The sequence below is a fragment of the Gavia stellata genome, chromosome 22 (assembly GCF_030936135.1).
Source record: "Gavia stellata isolate bGavSte3 chromosome 22, bGavSte3.hap2, whole genome shotgun sequence".
NCBI lineage: Eukaryota > Metazoa > Chordata > Aves > Gaviiformes > Gaviidae > Gavia > Gavia stellata.
In genome coordinates, this window is record NC_082615.1 from 5,523,774 (window position 1) to 5,533,204 (window position 9,431).

At 55.9% G+C, this 9,431-nt stretch overlaps 1 non-coding gene across 1 annotated transcript; it reads right to left on the reverse strand.

Moving 5' to 3' along the window:
- Positions 1-3,452: 3,452 nt before the first annotated feature.
- LOC132319014 (small Cajal body-specific RNA 16) lies at positions 3,453-3,609 on the reverse strand. Its single transcript, XR_009484430.1, has one exon. It is a non-coding gene; the product is annotated as a small Cajal body-specific RNA 16 (non-coding RNA).
- Positions 3,610-9,431: the final 5,822 nt, after the last annotated feature.

Consider the following 9,431-nt stretch of genomic DNA (forward strand, 5'->3'; position numbering starts at 1 on the left):
AGCCAGGCTCTTTGCAAAGCAAGTGAAAAGTTACTACTTGCTGTTAGCAAGGGTACATTTTACTCCCCAGATGGAAGGAAAGGGAACTTGGCATGTGCAAGTTAACCCTCCAAGCAACCTCTTCCAGGTACCAGCACTGGAGGTGGTCACCAACTATGTGAAGGCTTCAGCAGAGCTGCCTCTCCCCGGGCACACATGCACATTGCTTACAAGTAATTCCACTGGCCAGGGCCGAGCGTCATCACATGGACTGCACGGCGGGCCCGGCTGAGGGTTGTATAATGCACAAGCAACCTGGGCTGCTGCCAGCACGGGCATCTTCAACGGGAACGCAATCCCACCACGGCCTCGCTGCCTGCTCATCCGATTAAAGGAAGGAAGTCTCCTGGTTTTCCAGTTTCAGTGAAATTCAGCCATTCTGTGGAGCTTCACACCCTCTAGCGGAGACGGGAGCTTGGCGCACCCGAGATGCTCTCAAATCCTTCAGCACTGCTAAACTCAAGATAATCGAATTACCCCTACAGATCCCCAAAGCACCACACATCTCCAGTGTGTGACTGCCCCAGGCACAAGCCAGAGGTGTCAGTGAAGAAGTAGTTTTATATGCCTGCTTGCCTGTATGCACACTTGCAGCACATTAGACATCTTTCTACTTTGTTCATGCACAATAACAAGTACTAAATATGAAGAAAGGAAGAAAGTAAACTTTGAGAACCGGATTTTATTCATGTTTACCGTCTAGTTAGGCAAAACTACTTTCTGTAACCTAGAAAAACCACACAGGTATAACCAAATTGCAAGGGCAGCACTCTCACCGTCCTGCAGAACAATCTTCTGGTCCCGCCACCTGAAAAGAAACGACCAGGACATTCAGCGGCAGCAAGCACGCCGCAGAGAAAGCTGGGCACAGAGGCATCAGAGCTGCTCAGCATGCGCGCCAGGTAGTCAGACCCCACAAGGCTGTCACAAAGAGCTTGTGATCCAGGGCCCTCCTGCAAATGGTAACATTACATGTTAATTGAAATACGAAAATGCTTTATTATTTAGAAGTTAGTTGACAGGAAAATCCTCAGTCAGACAAATAACTTTTTCTTTAAAATTAAGATTCTTCAAGCTTAGAAGATGCTTTTCTTATATCCAACTTTCGCTCCTTTTATTAGAAACCTGGCAAGTTTTAAATAGCAATCACCCTATCTAGGGCTCCATATGCTTTATTCTGACAGCCCATGCGGCCGAAAATACCAATTTGTAACCCAGGAAAGAGTGACATTAGTGCAAGGAAAGGGAAATGCTTGTTTGAATGATGTGATCAAAGATGTCAGTCTGCAACAGCACACAAGTGAAACGTCTTCTACCTGCAGCCCAAGACTGTCAGACAGCTCTGCCCCGGTCAGTGCAACGTTGCAAAGTCAAAGCATGCGACTTTGCATCTGGTGAACACAGTGTGGAGCTTCACTCAGCGCAGGAGACACTACCTGCTCAGGCTGTTAGCCAGAAATCCAGCTAAAGCTAGAGACCACTGCCCCACACAGACCCATCTTCTCTGGATCAGCTGAAGCATCTAAGAGAAGCAGCATCCCACCCCCAGCTCTCCTTAAAATCCTTCCCGATAGCATTTCCACCATGAAAACTTCTAACAGCACACCAATGCAAAGCACCCCTTTTGGCACCATCTCCTTTCCAGCTGGGGGGAAGCTACTCTCAAGCCTGCAGTGTCATGCCAAAAGAAGGCTTCCAGATCAACCCAAGCACACGCCTGATCACACCAGGCATGGGAACGTGGCTGCATTTCTACTGAAACAGCTGTAACGCACAGCCCAGAGCTTATGCTGGTTCACACTGACAGCAGAGCGTGTGGCCAGCAGAAAGCCTGCCAGCACAGCGTTAACCTCCTAGACTGGTCTGGGCATATTGCGGCCGGCAAAGTGAGCTTGTACTGGATCAGAGTGTTGTGTCACAGGGACGGAGCACTCGGGTCTGGCACCAGAAGACCCTGAGCCAGAGACGCTGCTTCATTTCTGCTGAGGAGGCAGAGTATGAACAGCATTTCTTCAAAAATATACTTCATACTGTCATGGTTACCCTAGCAGAATCAGCTGGGTAAGAGGTACAGTGGAAAAAAATTCACCACCTGAAGGACAAGCAGGTGCAACACAAAAAATTAACAGTGAGCTTGTTACACCATCAGACTCCCAAATTAACACTCCACTAAAATTAGCAGGGACAGTTCACGCATCTGGTTAAAACGGCATGAAACTGGACAGAGCAACAGCATATTAGAGCTCCCAAGACAGACACAGCAATCGTGTCCTTCTAGCTCAGGTGCTGCTGGTGTGCAGTGCCCCCGTTTTTAAGATTTGATTGGAAATACAGCATCCAGCAGCTTCTGCATGGCCACTGGGCACACTCCGGTCTCTACAGTGCAGCAGAGCCCGCTCGCAGAACAAAGCCAATGCGGTGGGGAGGAAAGGGGGGCAGAAAAGTTGGTTTGCCCTCCCCTGAACTAGGCAGTCCTTCCTCTCACTCCCAACCTTTGATACTGTTAGCTTTCCCGTAACTTCATTAATGTGCTAGAAAGTTACTTATCTTTCTCTCCTCAGCTTGTTTTTGCTCCTTTATTGGGTTAAATCAGCTCACAGATGGGCCTGACAAATCCCAGTGCCAGGGCAAGGTGAGCAAAGGAAGCATTTTGCTGGGACTGGGGGCAGGGAGGGTCTCCCATTTCAGCAGCAATGAAATATTAATCCATTTTCTCCCAAACTGCACTGAGAGAGCTCACCAATCACCAGCAGATCAGCTGGAGTCACGTGCAAAACACAGTCTGATGGCAAAGCTGGTTTAAGGAGCACCTTCTTCCTCCCACTGTCTGACAGCTCCTCAAGTTGTACAGGAGCAACCATCTGGGGTGACCTCGCTGTGAGCCAGATCACCCAACCGACACCAACCACAAGCAGGAAAAGCACTTTTTTTTTGGCAAAGAATTTTTGTCAGAAGCCAGGATGACTTTGGTGCCAGGTTCACAGCACAGGCCTTCCCCGCTCCCCTTCCCACGCTTGCGAGAGCACGTGCTCGCCTGAGCTGTGACCCCAGCTGAACTCCCCAGCTGTAGGAGAAAAACCCAACAGGAAAGAAAAATCACAGGTGTAACAAGAGAGCAAAGTACACAACTTCCAACAAAGCCTTACAATTTTCTCACGTAAAGAAATCCCTTTATCAGTATTCCCTACTACATGGGGAACCAAGTTCTGGAATTCAAATATCTAGTGATAAATCAGGTGAAAAAATGTATGAGCAACATAGCTAAGTTCTGCTTTCCATACCTGTGAAACTTGCCTGCAAAGGAAGGGCAGTCTCAATTTAATTTTGCTAGATGGTTTTAAAAAAAAAAAGACTCAGTGTATGTTAAAGAAACTAATCTAAAAGCTGGTTTTGCTTGCCTTGGGGGGGGAACCTGTTGTATGCAGTATCATACATGACCATCAAAACGCTGCATGGATGCTCACACCTGGTACTGCACAGGCCGAACCCCTGCAGGGAGCCCGCCTGGGAGCTGATCTCGGGCGCGGGTGAGGCTGGCTGGAACCACCCAGCAGCCCTTCCCCAGCCCTGCGCTCGCTGCAGCGCCCGCAGACCCCTCGTGCCCCCGGGGCTCACCCGCTTCTCGCTCACCTCGCAGATGGAAGCGCTGAGGGCCAACGTAACCCCCCACCGTCACCACTCGCCATCACCACTCGGGGCCGCGGCTCCTGTGGGGCTGAGGAAACCCTGCCAGGCACCGAGCGCTGGGAAAGCTCCCAGGGAAACACCCCCTCGGGCCGCCCGTTCCACCTCCTGGGCCCAACTCAGCTCCCCCCGCACCCCCCCCACCGCGGCACTGCCCACCCCACCGCCCCGCACCCAAACCCCCAGTGCGGGCCCCAAGGAGGAACCCTGGGTCGGGTTTGGCCCCTGCACAGCCCCCCAGCCCTCCCGCCGCCCCCCCACACTGCCCCCCAGCCCCCGCATTGCCCCCCACCTCCCACACCGTCCCCCAGCCCCACTGCGCCCCATATCCCGCTGCCCCTCAGCCCCTACTACACCCCCCATTACCTGAGCCCCATATCCCAGCCCCCAATACACGCCCCAATACCCCCAGTCCCCACTGCCCCCCACACCCCACTGCCCCGCAGCCCCATATCCCAGCCCCCAATACACGGCCCGCCCCTCCAGCCCCCACCGCCCCCCAAACCCCGCTGCCCCTCAGCCCCCACTACTTCCCCCCCATTACCCCAGCCCCATATCCCAGCCCCCAGTACACGTCCCGGTACTCCCAGCTCCCGGTACCCCTCAGCCCCCACTACACCCCCCATTACACCAGCCCCATATCCCAGCCCCCACTACACGCCCCAGTGCCCCCAGCCCCCACTGCCCCCCACACCCCGCTGCCTCTCAGCCCCCACTACACCCCCCATTACCCCAGCCCCATATCCCAGCCCCCAATACATGCCCCGCCCCCCCAGCCCCCCACACCCCGCTGCCCCTCAGCCCCTACTACACCCCCCATTACCCCAGCCCCATATCCCAACCCCCAATACACGCCCCGGTACCCCCAGCCCCCCCCACACCCCGCTGCCCCTCAGCCCCCACTACACCCCCCATTACCCCAGCCCCATATCCCAGCCCCCACTACACCCCCCATTACCCCAGCCCCATATCCCAGTCCCCACTACACGCCCCGTGACCCCCAGCCCCCACACCCCGCTGCCCCTCAGCCCCCACTACTCCCCCCCATTACCCCAGCCTCATATCCCAGCCCCCACTGCCCCCCATACACCGCTGCCCCGCAGCCCCATATCCCAGCCCCCAATACACGCCCCGCCCGCCCCCCCCAGCCCCCACTGCCCCTCAGCCCGCACTACACCCCCCATTACCCCAGCCCCATATCCCAGCCCCCAATACACGCCCCGGTGCCCCCAGCCCCCACTGCCCCCCACACCCCACTGCCCCCCAGCCCCCACTACACCCCCCATTACCTCAGCCCCATATCCCAACCCCCAATACACGGCCCGCCCTCCCAGCCCCCACCGCCCCCCACACCCCGCTGCCCCTCAGCCCCCACTACTCCCCCCAATACCCCAGCCCCATATCCCAGCCCCCAATACACGGCCCGGTGCCCCCAGCCCCCACTGCCCCCCAGCCCCCACTACACCCCCCATTACCCCAGCCCCATATCCCAGCCCCCAATACACGGCCCGGTGCCCCCAGCCCCCACTGCCCCCCAGCCCCCACTACACCCCCCATTACCCCAGCCCCATATCCCAGCCCCCAGTACACGCCCCGGTACCCGCAGCCCCCGATGCACCCCCCGGCCCGGCCGCCCCCCACGAGGCGCCGCGCGGCCGGAAGCAGAGGGGCCGGAAGTCCACCGAAACGGAGCGAAGGCCAGAGCGCCTCGCGGAGCACTTCCGGCCTCCCGCGGGCCTCCGAGCGCTGCCTTAAAGGGCCAGCCACGGCCCGGGGCGGCCCGGCCGGCGTCGCTATGGCAACCGGCGGGGCCCGAGCCAGGCCCGAGGGCGGCGTTGCAGGCCGCGGGGCCGGGGAGCCGGGTGGCGAGTGCCCCGGGGGCAGGGCCGTGGCAGCCCGGGGCGCTGGGCCTTGGCCGCTGCCGTTCGCGGTGGCGCTCCGCGCTCCCGGCTCCCCCCCCCCACCCCAGCGCCGGTGCCGCACGGGCCGCGCCGGGCCTGGCCCCGCCGGCCCCCCGGGTCTGCGGAGGGGGGACGGGCCTCGCAGGCACTGCTCGGGCTTCTCCATGAAACTGCCGGACGAGAGCCGAGCACTGGGGGCGGCCTCTCGGGGGAGACAGCAAACATGACCCCGTCCAGCTCGGGGAACAGCCCGCGCTGCGGGGCGGCGCAGGGTTTGGTTTTATATCCCCCAAAAAGGCAGTTTCTGCAGGCGGAGGGTTCGGAGCTGCTCTTGGCCGGAGCTGAAACCGCGCCAGCCTTCATCCAGAGTAAATCAGTATTTAGATCTAATGTTCTGTTCGTGGTTTTCGAGGCTGCCTGTTTAGGTTGAATTGTGCTTCACTTCAGTGGCTCTGACAGCTCCGCTGCTGGCGAAGCGAGAGAGGCTTTTCAGCATGAATAAAGGTATCTCACTCATGTAATTTAATCACAAATTTCCCTCCAAGACATTCCGGCGTAAATAGCCCAACAGAAGAAAAACACTACAACACACATGCTGTAGGTTTTTTCCTGATGGCTCATTAAACATGAATAAACGCTTAGTTTTATTTCTGCAATAACATTTTAGCGCACCTTTTATAAAATACGCATACAGATCTAAAACATGCAAAACCCGGACAGGAAGACGAGTTTGTAAAGCCAAGCACCGCGCCGCTGGTTGCCTCTAAAACCTTAGCGTGGCCTCTCCATGCCGGAGCATTCAAGCAAGGGGCTTGAATGTCGCGGTGACAAGTCATTGTCCCACCAGTCTGTCCCCACGCCGTGCGAGGGCAGATCGGCCCGCCGGCTGAGCCGGTAATTCAATACTCAGGTTTCCCATTAGTCGGTGCACAGCCCGTGCCGTGCCGCCTGTGCGCTGCTCAGAGCCTGCTCTGAATACTAAACTGTTCATTTTCTTGTCATTTTTTCTTCTGGTGCTTGTAAATATACAGGCGGAGTGTTTTATGAATATCGAGGAACATCTTTCCAGTCCCTATGAAATCGGAGGTCATGATCCCCATTTTGCACACAGAATTGGGATGTGAAGGGATGAATGAAAACATAAATACCCACAGATTTGAGGAGCTCACTTTGCAAAACCTGCTTCTGTGCTTTTCACGGTACAAAGCCCTTTTCCTTCTGCCCCTCGACCAGAGGTCACAAGCCGAGGGCTATTCCCCTCTCCCAACATAGCCCAGGTTTTCATGTGTTGCTGGTTTAATGTTGGATGTGGTGATGCTCAGTGGGTTTTTTTTATTATGATCGCAGTGAAATCCTTTAATGGTGCCAGAAGGTGCCCAGCGCATGGGGGAAGAGCCCTGCAGCCAGTCTGCCGGAGGCTGGACCCTGGGACCTCGCATGCAGTGGCCACACGAGGCTCCTCGCAGGTCTGGATGAGCCATCCAGGCTGCACAGGCACCCTGGGCACCCTCACAGAAGAGATGGGCTTTTCCAGCTGAGTTAGAGGGGCTCTGAGACCTTCCCAACCTTGTTTAACAGCAGCCTGGCAGGGAGGTGCGGGAAGCAGCCGGACACCCTGCTCCGGATGGACACCCCGCTCCGGACGGACACCCCCTTCCCTCTGGGGCAGTGCATCAGGGCGGCACGGGGGCATGCGTGTGCAGAGCCTGAAAGCAAAAGCATTTCACAACAGATGCTGCAAACCTGCTGCACGCTTTTGCCGTGTCCCTCTCCCCTCACACACCCTCTTTTGTCTCTCTGTCTCCGCTGAAAAGAGCCACGGGCCCGCGCAGCCACCCGGCACCGAGCGATGGGCTGCCACACACCCCCGTGCTTTCATTTTTCCTCGGTGTAACACTGCGAGGGCTGCAGCCAGCTTTAAATGTAATGTATCTCATTTGTACAGCTGAACCTGTGCCGTCTGGCTGATGGCAGGGACAGCTCTGAAAACAAACTAATTCTTTTTTTTTTTTCCTTTTTGATAAAACATTACCTCTCTGAGATTTACACACTAGATCAAGTATAAACCTGAATTATCTCCCTCCTTTTTTTTCCAGAGAGCAGATAATAGGTAGATCTAGCCATCTGTCTGCTTTGTTACACGTCACCCAGCTTGGCAGCATTTCTGTTGCTGTTAAACCATGTTCATCCCCCTTGACATTTAAAGGGCCATTATATGATTACTGTCACAGTCTCGTACGTGGATCCTTAAACCAATTCTCTCCTCCTCTTCCCTCTGATGATGGATTTGCTCGTTTATGCCATAGTAATTTGTTTTTCTCATGCTGCGCTCCAGCAAAATGCTTTCACTGTCAAATGTGGTTTTCTGTACAGCCCTTCCCCGTGGTGCCATGTTAGAACTGAACAGCTCCGGGAAAATTGGAGCTGCCCTGTCTTTTAACAGTGTTAGCAAAACAAAATAGCGTATGCCTTTGGAAGCCTGATTGCGCCGGGGTTGGATCCTCCTGCGTTCGGAGTCACTGCTGCAGTGGTGCGAAACGTGGCAGACAACAGTGCTGCGATTCCCAGTGATGGGGCCACCGGCCACCGGCTACCACAGCTGCTCCATTGCCCGGATGCAGAACGTCCCATGGGATGCGTGGATATCGGCTCCGCGGCGAGGAGCACGTGGCGCCTGAGAGTGGGGAGTTGAGGCTTTCTGCCTCTTTGGGAGCCTCTTTTCCACCTCTTTTGGGTGGGAAGCGCCGTCAGCTTGAGGCATTGCAGCTCATCCATCGGGTCAGCACACACATGGGGAGAATGTGCAGACCGGAGGGTTTGCTGCCACCAGAGCTTTTCCAGATGATCTGCAAAGGGGAAAAACATTTCAGTGCATGAAGGCCTGAGAGTACTTTAAAGTCCCTTTTGGCCTCTCCCGTATTCTCCTGTTGGCAAGATTGGAAACGCTGAGGGTGGTACCCAGCTCCGCTGGGCGCTGGTGGGCAGTTTTGCCGTAAAGTTGGTCTCTTACAGATGCAGGCATTGAGTTAAATGGGTAAAGGCACTCACCAGAGAGTGTGAAACATAAAGCTGAGCCCTTGTCCCATGCATTGGTTTGTACGCAGGGTATCTCTGATGTGAAAACCTGGCTCCGTACGTGCTCCCAGCCTGCTCCCACCGCACACAAACTCCTGCCTCTCCTAGGACAGCTCACACCGAGGGGCTTCGGCTACCCTCACAAGCAGGACCACTGATGTGCTCCGCTTCCTGCCGCCTCGGAAACGGGCCGTGAGTGTGGCTACCCTCGTCCATCTCGTGCTTGGAAAATGTGGCCAGCAGAGATCAAAATGCAAGTGTCCCCCTTGGATGGAGAGCATCACGGCTGTGAGTGTGGCAGGTTGTGTCACCTGCACACCTGAGCCCAGGGCACTCGAAGCATGCATGTCCGTGCCGCCATGGGGCTGCAGTGCTTCTGAGCTGAAAGCTTGGGGATCTCTGGCTTAACCTGAAATACAGAGTGAAAATTTCCTACTCCACAGAGCTCAGCTCTTTCTAGAATTCCTCCCATCAGCACCTCCTCTGTTCCCAATCCCCCGCCACAGAGAAGGTTGCAGAGGTTCATGTATCTGATGAATTGCTATTCAAACCCACTTGCTCATAGAGAAACATCCTCGACCAAATCCAGCTGTGCTGGGGAAAATTGTTTTCTCTCACAGGCACTTGTCACTGTCCCCAGCTGGAGGTTTCTCTCCCATCAACCTGTCAGCAGGACAGTTTGTGTGCACACTTCAGACTGAGCCAGCTGGGCTGGTGTCCGTCTACTCTGGA